Raw genomic sequence first — 12,870 nt, forward strand, 5'->3', positions numbered from 1 at the left:
CAAGTATTACTAAAATTTGAAGTGAGTAACATAACAGCAATACTGGTAGTACTACTTATAAAACTACGAATAGAATAGGAAGTTCATCTGGAACCTCTTTTTATGCAATTCAGACCTGTCCGACTGTGCTTAATATTATCAGTTTGTGAACTGATAATATTATCTTAAGGAATCCATAGGGGGGGGTGAAAAGAACCTCACAAAGGAAGGAGTCAGGTGGGCAAGTCTTTGTCAGGGATGGTGCAACCTGAAGATAAACTGGTTATAAACTTGGATTCATCTTCCCCTCACAACTCTACATCAACATCATGGACCTGTGACTGGTGGGAGTGAGAAGCTGGCTAATGGAAACCTCTAAGTGTGCTTTCAAAACACCATGACACACTGAGGCACAAGCAGTACTATATTCCATCAAGCAAGAGGGAATTGTGAAAAGGGAAGAACTGCATTCTTCTAGCTGCACCTCACACAATGGACAGCTTTAGTGTCTCAAAGAGTGCTGCATCAGTGATAAAGGGATTGGTGTTAGCAAGAAGGTCAATTATCTGTAAGGAGAGCAGAGTCTGGCAAATTAGGGAACCCAAGGAGGGAAAAGGAGGCTGGTGCAAAAGAAAAAATATTCTCAGGTAGGAGGCAACTGAAAACAATGAGATAGTCCCTCAGAACTTTATAAGAAGTTACAAACATCCTCAAATAGCAGGTACAAGAGTGGTGAGGAGAAATAGCCAGGGAAACCTAGCCTAGAACATCTGTGACAACCACCACGTGAAAGAGACTAAGCTAGTGCAGAATGTGGTAGACTATAAAAAAAATGGTCATAAATTATTCCTATCCATTTGTAATATAACTTTGTAGCTCCTCCCATCAAAGGCAGGGCTTAGTTTCTTCTTTCCTTGAATCTGGAATTGGTCATCTTATTGCTTTGGCCAGTGGCACATTAGCAAACTTGATGAAGGGCCTAAAAAGTGCTTTTGGTGGGAGGATCCCTCTTCTGCTGCTCTTGGGATCCCTACAACAGCCACCATGTGAACGAGCCTAGGCTAGCTCAGTTACCTTTTTGTCCCTGTCAACAGCCAAGAGATGTGAGTGAGGACATTGGCTTCCAAGCTTACCACAAACATGACTGATTCTAGTTAATAGCAAATGGAACAGAGGTAGGATGTCCTAGCAAAAGCCATTCCAGCACATACTGCTGAACCACATAGAATTGTGAGCTAAAAGGGGGTTATTTTAAATCACTAAATTTGAGCTGGTTTATAATAAAGGTTTTACTTACTGACATCCATAGATACATTCATCTATCTATCCATCTATCCGTTTCTTCCCCTTTTTCTCTAAAAGGTACATGTTATTTACAACAAAGAACTGAATATTCAATAGTTAATGGAAATGTTAAAAGATAGAGGAAGTATATACACTGGTCATGAGGTCTAATATGATTTCTGTTGGTTAGCATTACATTTAACTCTGAATTTCTTGAAATCTAAACAAAAAAGCAAAATATGTGAGTAACATAAAGACAGATCAAACACAAAGTTCCAGTTATATACTAAGTACTTCACATATGTGGTTACCAATGTTTTCAGTTTTGTGAGCTGGATATTACTATTCCCATTTTACAAATAAGGAAATTGAAGACTTGAGATGTTTCTTTACCCAGCTAATATGTGGAAAGCTGAAATTTAAATTGAGGAGTGTCTGAGTCTAAAATCCATACTCTTTCTAAACTCAGGCAGATAAGCTACTGTACTTGATAAAATGTTATATAGTGTACAATAAAGGGTACTCTAAATCTTCTAAATGTCTCCTTTCTTCAGAGCATTCACTACTGCCTTAGTTCCAAACCCCATCATTTCCTAGATATACTCTTGGACTCACCTTATAGCAAGTTTCTGTCCATCCATTCTTACCCCACCTCCACCCCGTACAGTTTTGTAGGAATGACCTTATTAAAATTCAAAGATGAATCTTTAAAGTTCCTGAATAAAATTCTTCAATGACTCCCCATTATCTTTAAGATCACAGTCCTTCTATCCATGTCTGGAGTTTCATTTCCCCCCATTCACCACTAGGCTTTCCCCATTCTCTGCTATACTGACCCACTTTCCAGTCCCTGAGCAATCACCATTATCTAATCCTTCATGCTCTGCATTCCCAATTCCTTTTCTCACTTCTCAAGACTGCCGCAGCTCCACCCCACCTTCTGCCTCAATTCTTTCCAATCAATACTACTTTTCAGGAAAGCTCAAAGATCCCTAAACTGCCCAGGCTGAATTAGGCAACACGAGGCCTCCTGGATATGCTTTTAAACTTAAAACTCATACTCACTGTAGGCAGTTAGATGGACATGAGCAGAGCAAGGATGCTGGGCCAGGCACAGAAGGTCATTGGGGGGAAAGCCCTGGGTGCCTAGCAAAGGACAATTGTAGGATGGGACCTCACCCCCAGGAATATTCCTTCCCTAGCATATTGCTGGTCATGCAGTTTGGACCCCTGACCTTTCCTCTCTAGAGATAACATCTAGGCCTCAGTTGTATTTCAGCTCCAGGCCCAGAGGAGCAACAAAACCATCCACAGCTGACCTCAGGACCAGCTGCATTGAATAATGACCCCTTGCCCAGGTACCAGCCAATCAATCAGTGGAGACCACAACCCTGGAAGGACACACCTGGAAAACTGCTGAGATCTTCCCCTGGGGTCTCCCCTAAAATCTCCACCCTTAAGATACTTAGGAGGGGAGACCAGTTCTCTCTCCTTCCTGGGAGCCTGCCCATTCCTTTCCCTTTCCCCTTTCCCTCTCCCACAGGCACATTATTATTAGCTTCCTCACTCCAAGCTCCAAGGGCCCTTCTACTTCTTTAACTTGTTTCCTAAGCCCATTTCTTCTAGAAATTACTTTTTCTACCTTTGTGATTTGCCAAATAAATGTTCTCTTATAGTTGGAGTCTTGGTTCTGAATTTCTTCCTAGCCAGAACTCAAGTATCGAAGTTGCTGAACCCAAGTCTGGTCCTACCCCAGCAGTCTAACAGCGGGTGCTGTTTCTGTTGCCTACAACAATACCATATCAGACTCTATTGAGGAAGAGAGTGTGTCTTGTTCATGAGTTTGTCTGTAAGCCCAGTGCCCCACACACAATCATTCAAGAGATATTTGTTGAGAGAGAATAATTGTCTTCAACAACAATATTCCCAATGAATGCAGCAGTCCCCGTACAGCTGATCTGAAGAAACACCTCAATTCCTCTGTAAACTCTAGGCCTAGTTATATTTAAAGTGATCCTATTGCTTCAAATGTGTAGCCTTTCAAGATCAAATATGAAAGGATACACTTTAGAAGGGAAGGAGGAAGGGTTCCCAAATTAGAAGCTTTCAGCTTTGGACACTTTGACGGCTTCTCCTGCACTGGCCACACCACTGACAGTCCGTCATGACATTCATGCCCCGGACTTACCTCTCCAGCCAGACAACTCCCAGGGCCACACCTTCCCTTTCAGCCCACTAGTGCAGTGTGGTAGCCACTCCCCAAACTGAGGCACCACAGGGTGTGTGTGTGTGTGTGTGTGTGTGTGTGTGTGTGTGTGTGTGTGTATGCGGTACCATTTTGGAAGAGAACAGAGAATCCTGGGAGAGATAGGGAATTTGGGTCAAGAATGGAGCACTGGGAGAAAACAGAGCATTTTGGGAAAGAATGGAGAATTCTGGAGAGGAAGAGAAATGTGGGGGATGGAGGATTCTCCACTGGAGGATTGTGGTCGCATACAAAGGATTGTGAGAGAAAACAGGATTGTGGGTGAAAATGGAAAATTGTGAGCTCGGGGGAATTACGGGAAAGAAGATACTGTGGGGAGAGGAAAAGAATTTATCCGATGCTCTGCCACTGCCTTTCCCACGGGCCCACCATGGGTGGTTCTGGCCACGCCATCAGCCCCTCTATCCCAGGTCATGCCACCTTCGCTCCTTAATCGCCTCCCCTTTTCCCGCCCCACAGCTCTTCTGCTGGAACTACACAGCTGTTATCTATGGACATCCCCCAACATTCCATCACAGCCTCTGAGAATTGTGGGAGAACACAGACATTTTTGGGAGAGACAGAGGATTGTGGAAGAAGCAAGGACTTTGGGGAGAAATTCGAAGTTGTGGTAGATATAGATAAATGGTCAGTGCTTTACCTGGTCCATCCTAGGAGCTATATCCCCTCAGATATGGTTGTGCCCCTGTTCTCCATCTGGGTCACGTCCCCTCTTGCTTTCACACCCCCATCCTGCCTGTCTCTGGGCTCAGCTACTGTCCAATCACGCCCGTGAGCGTCTTCATAGCCACACCCAACCTCTTAAAGCCACGCTCCGGCCCCACAGGGACCACACTTTTCTTGATTGAGCTATACCCTTCTCTCTATCGTGCTGCTCTTTTCACTAACCCTCTACCTTCCGGCTTGGCCCTACCACAACTTCCGAGGCAAAAGTGCTTTCTTCCTCCCAGGCTGCTCCCTCTTCTTGTAGCCAGTCTGGGTCCTGTGAGCTCAGGTGTGGGCACACTCCTGCCCCCGGGGCCTCACTCCCTGTGCTTTACAATAGCCAGGCTCCCTTCTGTCCACCATACCCCTTCCGTAAGGCTGTGCCCTAGGGCTCCACCTGCATCAAGGCCCTATCGGCTAGGCCTTGGCAAAGGCACTCTGTCCTAACTAGGTAGCCTCCCTCACTCAACCACACCTTACCCTCCAAGGCCACTCTCCTAGTACTGCCCAGTGCTCATCCAAGTTAACTCTCCTCCCAGGATAGCCACACCCCATTCACTGGGCCTGGTCAGGCTCCTCTTGTCCAGCCAAGTCCTTTCAGCCCAGGCCATCCCTTCTCTCACCCCCACCACAAGTCTGAACTCCATCGTTGCCACATCCTGACAATCAGCAATCTGCCCCATTCCCTGCAAAGCTAGATGTACTCTCCCAGCTTAGCCATTAACACTTCCTTTCCCCGTCCCTGCCTCCCCCACTACCCCACCCCCCAGAAACCCAGGAGGAGACAGGGCTTCTAGATCTCTTGAGAAACCCATTCAGCCCCAGAGCTTGGTTCCAGCAGCATTTATAGAGTAAAGTGAGGCTTGTGGACTCATAATTCTTGCCTAAAAAATGACTTTCTTCAGGTTTCTCCTACCTCTCTAAACAGGGCTTGATGAGAAGCAACTTGATTATTCAGCGGGGAAACAACTGGTGGACAGCTTGCTGACCAGGTTTCCTCCTGTGATTTTTTATATCCACTAAACCCATGTTCCTTCTAGCCAGGTTTCATGTCCTCTAACTCAACTTGTGGACCGAGTTTGTTCTGGCTCTTTATATTTTTATTTTTTTTAAGTTTTTTTTAAAAAAATACATTTTATTGGTTTTTACAGAGAGAAAGGGAGAGGGATAGAGAGTTAGAAACATTAATCAGCTGCCTCCTACTGCGGATGTGCCCACAACCAAGGTACATGCCCTTGACCGGAATTGAACCTAGGACCTTTTGGTCTGCAGGCCGACGCTCTATCCATTGAGCCAGACCAGCTAGGGCTGTTCTGGCTCTTTAGCTGACCTTAAATGCCAGGCATGAGCAGGGGATAAGCACACTGCTTCCTGATGTTTCCTCCAGGTGACCTTTCCTAGGCACCTGGCACCCTGTTGCTGTCCAGGGCCTGTCAAAACAACGCCATCCTGGGACTGAACCTCCGGTTGCAGCCCTGAGCTCTGAGACTATTCTGCTGTCCTTATTCTTTCCCTTTAGGACTCTGGGTCCACAAGAAATCCGCGAAGAGGTTATAACCAGCTTTCTTTTGGAGGTTTCTGAACAATACATAGGAATAAACTTAACCAAGAAGGTGTAAGTTTTCTTTCATAAGGTGAAAACTACATGGGTGAACTTTCTAGGTAAATATTATAAAACACTGCTTAAAGAAATTTTAAAATACACAAATAAATGGAAAGATATCCCGGGTTTGTAGACTGAAGTAATTGTGAAAATATTACTTCACAAAGTGAAAATATTCCTATTAACCAGAGTGACCTAAAGATTCCGTGCAATCACTATCAAATCTCAATAGGGCCAAGCCAGTGTTGCTCAGTGGTTATGACCTATGAACCAGGAGGTAACAGTTTGATTCCAAGTCAGGGCACATGCCTGGGTTGTGGGCTCCATCCCCAGTGTGGGGCAGGCAGGAGGCAGCCAATGAAAGATTATCTCTCATCATTTATGCTCCCATCTCTCTCTCCCTCTCCCTTCCTCACTCTGAAATCAATAAAAATATATTATAAATAAATAAATCAGAGTGGATTCAAGATGATCACTATTATAATGTTACTTTCAATCATACAGGCTTCGAGTGGTAATTGAACTGAATACAGTCATGGGAGAGCATCTCTAAAGTAAGCTTTATCCACTATGTGCATGAGGGTAGAAGAAAGGGTGAGAATTTTGTCTTAGATTATCTTTCTTTTCATTTCTCTGTCAGGCATTTGACAGAATCATGCAGATGACAATTGGAAGTTACACTTTCTGAAAAGAGTATTTTGTACTGAGGCTGCACCCACATGCTCTGGGAACTAGAAGACAAGTAAAAAGTTAAATTTGACCTTAAAGTCAAGAACCTAGATCAGCACTCCTTCAGCATGTGAGTTTTCTATTGCTGCAAAACAAAATCCTACAAACTTAGTGGCTAAAAACAACACAAATTGTGTTATCTCACAGTGACCCACCAACACTGTGCGCTAGATCCTTGCTCAGGGTCTTCCCCGGCTGAAATCAAGGGACAGTCCAGAGCTGTGATCTTACCTGAGGCTCAGGGTCCTCATCCAAGTTCACTGTTTATTGGTAGAAGCCAATGCCTGTGGCTCTAGGACTGAGGCATTCAGCACGTAGAGGCCCCCACTGTTCCCTGCCACCTGGCCCTTTTCCCATCATGGCAGTTTGCTTCATCAAGGCTACTGTGAGAATCTCTCTGCCTGCTAAGGGCTAGCTCACCCAGGGTAATCTCCCTAACTTAAACTAAACTGATTAGGGACTTTATTATATCTAGAAATTTTCTTCCTTCTTTTGTGAATCTTGGGGGCTATCTCAGAATTCCACCGTCCACGCTTGAAGTGGAAGACATTGCCCTATGTTAATATTTGTTACTACTGATGTTGCTGCTGAGATTCTTGAAGATCCAAGAATTGCCTTTCACAATTTTCATTTTGGAAAACAAAATTATCTTTTATCTTCACAAAACTAGTGCAGAAAATAGTTGTCTCTTCTTGGCCACTTGGATATATTTCAAATTGAAGAAACTCTTAAAAATATATTTTTATTACAATTAAACTGTGGGAAGCTGTGTGGGAAAAATCAGACTAGTTAGTTGAAAGAAATGTAGATCATGAAAGAGACTCCACAAGAAGAGGTCAAGGTACCGCTAATTAAGAAAAGATTGTGTTGAATAGCCAGTCACCTGGATTAAATTAAATCTATTTCCTTGGATACAAGGCGCCTGGACTCAAACAACCAGTCTGTTCTAGAATCCCTCTGTGCCTTTTCAGTAACCCACAGAAAATTTGGTATTCAATACTTGGAGTCCATAAATCCATTTAAAAAATAAGAATGCACATTACTCTCTGGGAGGTCTGTTTTTTTTCTAATGAGCAAAGAATAAAATAATTATCTCACACAATGCTGCAGGTGTAGCATGCAAGAGCAACTTCAGTAACTGTATGTGCAATTGATAATAGGTCTCCAGTGAAAGGACATTTTTGGATCTCCCTTTTCTCATAGTTTCTTTTCTTGTAAAGTAGCTGATGCCAAAAATAATTCAATTGCTTTTAGGGGGCCTTCAAAAACTGCACTCATGTTATTGGGTCCTTTGTTTAATACAATCTATCCATATGCTTCAGGCTGGCCTATACAGAGAGCTCAAACCTTTGTGAATGCCCTTGGGAAAAGATGCGTGGCCTCAGTTCTGAGTCACAAAAGGCAGTTTCTTGACTCTGCCTCTGACTTATATTCAATTGTGTTGGTGCAATTTTTAAATGCCAATAGAGCTGAAAATATCAATAGTGTTTCAAAAATAAATTACTTTTTGTTCACATGTAATTGTGAAGTCCCTGGATTAGGAACTGTGAAGTCTAGTTGAGTAGCATTATTCAAAGATGCATTTGTGTCTGATGTTATGAGCCGCATGGATTCCTTTGTAAACCATTGTCCTGTCACTAGTTTACAAAATGCCAGATGCTCAAGTGAAAAAAAAAAAAAAAAACAACCACACACACAAAAAAAAGTGGTTCTGGATTTGAAACTAATTAAAAACAGAAGGTTAATTTTAAAAATAAAAACACTTTTATTGGATTAACCAACAAGTAAATTGAAAAACAATAAAAATTAATTTAAAACACTTCTGAGTTCTAGAAATTCTGTTGCTGGCCGCCTGTCTCCCCCTTCATCCCTCAGCAGATGATTTACCTTATTTCACTGAGAAATTAGACCACCCCAGGCAGTGTCCCTTCAAGCTCTCTTCCCACATCTTCAGTGCACACTTAGCAGGTGCTCCATGAAAGGCTGTTGGAAGAGGAATGGGATCCAAGAATGCCAAAACCCATTGCTGGGTCCTTTACTTTTGTCAAGTACAAGAGATACTCTCTTCTTAATAATGCCGCCTAAAGACCTAGTCCTCCCCTTGTGCTTTGGCTTCATCCTCCAAAATAGTTCTCAGATCCTCCTTGTCAAGGACCTGGCTCCCTTAGTCAATCCTCTTGAATAACTTCTCTCTCTCCATCTTTCCATTAACAAGTAAACATGCTGCAGCTCTCATTTCTGATATGTGTGTGTATGTGAGTGTATGTCTGTGTACATATTACATATGTGTATGTCACAATTTATTTAGACTTTCCCTTGTGAAAAGCAATTTGGTTTGTTACCAAATTTTGGCTCTTATAAACACATGTCCTTGCACACAAGTGTGACAGTTTCTCTAAGGCAATGGTCCTCAGAGGCCTATTTCAGAGCTATTAGGATAAAATCTCCAAGGCTGCGTCTTAACAGCCTTTAAGATAATTCTAAGGAGCAGCTTCAGTTGAATACTACAGCTCTAGAGTGAGTGGGCCTAAGCCATCAGTTGGACATTCATAGCACTGCCTTGGAGGCGGGCCATTGCACCGGCTTGTGGCTAAGCAGCGGTCCCCCTGTGGGAGCTCACTGACCACTAAGGGGCAGCTCCTGCATTGAGTATCTGACCCCTGGTGGTCAGTGCTCATCATAGCGACCAATTGTTCCACCATTTGGTCAATTTGCATATTACCCTCTTATTATATAGGATTCTGTTCACAACTGCATTAAATTAGTAGACTAATTGACACCTTTAAGATATTACCTCCCCTTTCTTAAAAATTGGGTATTTCTCCATTTATCTAGGTTTACTTTCATATCTTTAAAGGTTCTTAAATAATAATAATTCTTTACATCTTTTAACTACTACAAAGGTTGTTTTTGTTATCTATTTATAACTTATTGCTATTGTAAATTGCATCTTTTTTATCATGACTTTTAATTGCTTATTAATAATGTTGAAGAAGACTATCAAAATTTACATGTTGATATTTATCAAGTAATCTTGTAGAGTTTTAGTCCATCTAAAATATCTTTTAAAAGAATACTCTATCCTTTGTATGACTGATTTTATCCCCAGGGCATTCCCAATTCCCCAAAGGTAGTACAAAACCGGGTCGATATGCAATGTGGAAAGAGCAAGTTCCTACTCCATCTCCCTGTTCCAAAAATTCACTTAATATGTTGTCATGGGATAGAGGACTTATCAGAACTTAAACTGATAAGAACAGATACTTATGCTTGATCTTTTCCAAAAGGCCAAGAATCAATTATCTTTTTTTTATGTATACAATCTTACTGCAAATGACAATTTATATATATATATACACACACACACACACACACAACACACACTAGAGGCCCGGTGCATGAAATTTGTGCACGGGTATGGTCCCTAGGCCTGGCCTGCGATCAGGGCCATCTTCGCTGAACCCACCCCCTCCACTGCAGGTTGCCCTCTGTGTGTGGGGGGGACCAGTGGGGAGGGGGCCTTGGCCTGGCACCACCCGCATCCCCCGTCACCCACCCCTGGTTCCTGTTGACCCAGCTTCCGGGAGCACTGTCAGCAGGCAACCATCAGCTGGTAGACCCCTTCAGGTATTGCTTCAGCTGTAGAAAGCCACCCTGCAAAAGGTCATATCTTTTCCCTGATGGCCAGTGGTAATGGATCTTGGCCCAGTTCAGGATGACTCAGAAAAGTCCTTCTAGTTCCACAGCTCCACTGGTATTGACTGAGGCTGTGTTGGGACTACTTCACAGTTCAACTTTTCCCTCTCCCAATCCTGCTTCCTTCCCTATCCTCTCAATGGCACTTCTTAATAAACATCCTGCATGCCAAACTCCATCCCAGAGCCTGATTCCCAGGGCACCAACTAAGACACAATGATTTGGGCATCCCTGATGTTTGCGTGGCTTGTTATCAATCAGAATCTAAGATTACAGAGAGAGAATGCCTCTGGGTTGTTGGGCAGAATGTAAGTTCCATGAATGTGAGTATATTCATCTGTTTCATTCACTAATATATTGCACACATGTACAAAGGAAAAATATACTGAAGGATATAGGGAGAACCTTGGAAGAGAGAATAAAATAAAAAAGTTTTGAAACCCAGGACTGTAGCCAAACTCAGGCGTATAGTGAGGACACTGAAATGGGTGTCTCCCCTTGTATCACTGCCTTTGAAAACCACAGGTTGCTGCCTCCCCTGCTGAAAAGAGTCCTCCATTGCCTGTTTTTATTCATATCACTTTGTTCAGAATTAAAGTCCAGAAAGGAGTGTCATGTGTCCTAATCCTGGCTCTCAGGGGCAAGGATTTTTTTTAGCTTTGGAAGTGGGAGATCTCATCTCTTCCTCTCCAGGACTTTTAAAATCAGGAACTCCCCGCCAAACAGCAAGGGGAGTTCAGATGCTGGGCAGCCAAAAACATGTAAAACTGTAGCTTCTATAATTGTACTATTAGGCAGTAGCATCCTAGTAAATGTTTAACTAGAACTCCAGGGGGAAAGAAGCATTGATTTGTAGTATTTGCCAATTAAGGAGATGAAAGTATCCCACTATGTCCCATTTCAAGCTACCGATGTGTGTTTCAGAACACAGAGTTGGGAAGAGATGAACTTAATTCTCTCATGAGCCGGCTCATGAATACCAGTATGATAATAGTTATGTTTGATTTCTCCTTAACAAAAATATGACAAAAAAACACCCACATTCCTCTTTAGTTACAACCCTTAACAGCTGATCATCACTTGCTAACTCCACCACCTCAAATCATTCCTTCCTTATCTCTATGCTAAGTCCATCTTCTCCATTATATATCATCTAATTAAGTCCCAGTGGCCAAATTCCCTAAACTCTTTTCTGTGGTTGTTATAGCATCCTCTACCTGTGAATTGCTGTGTCTTTTATGAAACTCTTCTGTTAGTGTCTGCAACACCACATTCTTTTGCGGTCTCTCTGATTCTCATCCTGGTCTTTCTCAGCCTCTTTTATAAACGCCCCCCTTTCTGTCCTCCCTTTGAAAGCTAGGCTTTCCCGTGGCTCCGTCGTGGCCTCTCTTCACAATCTACCATATCATCTACAAAATAGAGACTCCTGAGTCTACATCTTCAGGCCCAATTCTTTCCATTGAGGCCCAGACCTATACCAGCAGTTGGAACTGCTTTGGGATAATTTTATCTGGCTGCTTCCTAGGCATTTCAAATTTGATAAGCTTAAACCTGAACCTGATGCACTTAAACTTCCACCCATCTTACTCCTTGCTACATCCCCCATCTTTTTCCACCACCCCTAGCCAAATCTTCTCCTTATATGTTCCTTATCAAAACCAGAAACATGTGATCTTCAAGTCTCTTTTCCTAACCCACATCAAACACCTAGTCTCATAGATTCTTTCATTTGTAATATAATGGCCTAAGATAAAGCCAAATAACTCTTGACGAATGCAATATCTTCCTTACTGGCTTTCTTGCCCCACTACAAGTTATTTACCCCAATAAGTTATTTGAAAAGTGTTCTTGTTCGAAGACACATCGGATATTGACACTAACTTAAAATCCTTCAGTGATTCTCAAAAGTTCTCAGAAAAAAATAATTATAGTTCATTAGCAAGACATTCATTGTCTGTATGGCTAATTGCCAATCCTATTCTTTTGCTACACAGCAGTAAAGTGATTTTAGGAGTTGATCCTTGCTTCAGAGGTAGACCCTGTTTAGTCTAGCCAATCATGATGATCTCATGCTCCTTGTCAACAATCGACTTAGGAATCCAGGGCTAAGACCACTGATGTTGGGTGACATTTATTGATGGAGCTGTATGTTTATGACTAAGTTGAGACAATCTAAGACTGAAGTGAATAAGCTTTATTCCACAAATAAGAGAGTTCTCTCACTTCCCATGTGGAGGAGAAACAAACAAACAAAAGAATGTAGCCTTGATTACTCTTGGCGACTACCTTAATAGGCTGAAATTGATGTATGAAAGACAAAGCAGAATGGTGAAAAAAGTCAATAAACTCTGAGCATGTCATGACATATCTTACTTTTTTTAGGTTGATTTGAAGTCATCCTAAACATTATAAGCTTCATCTCTCCTTATTTGTCCTCTTGCATTCAAAGTGTTGTCTGAAGACCAGCAGAGCTGATAGTACCAAAGAATTGGTTAGAAATATAGGACTTCAGTCCCCACCCTAGGTCTACTGAATCAGAATCTGCATTTTAATAAGACTCCCAGGTGATCGTATGCACATTAGAGTTTGAGAAGTGCTGCTCTTGACC

The 12,870-nt window shown here is 42.5% G+C and overlaps 1 non-coding gene across 1 annotated transcript; it reads right to left on the reverse strand.

Annotated features, from left to right (window-relative positions):
- Positions 1-9,672: 9,672 nt before the first annotated feature.
- Positions 9,673-9,866, reverse strand: LOC111827507. Its single transcript, XR_002831108.1, has one exon. It is a non-coding gene; the product is annotated as a U2 spliceosomal RNA (small nuclear RNA).
- Positions 9,867-12,870: the final 3,004 nt, after the last annotated feature.

This window comes from Myotis lucifugus, unplaced genomic scaffold (assembly GCF_000147115.1).
Source record: "Myotis lucifugus unplaced genomic scaffold, Myoluc2.0 scaffold_177, whole genome shotgun sequence".
Classification (NCBI taxonomy): domain Eukaryota; kingdom Metazoa; phylum Chordata; class Mammalia; order Chiroptera; family Vespertilionidae; genus Myotis; species Myotis lucifugus.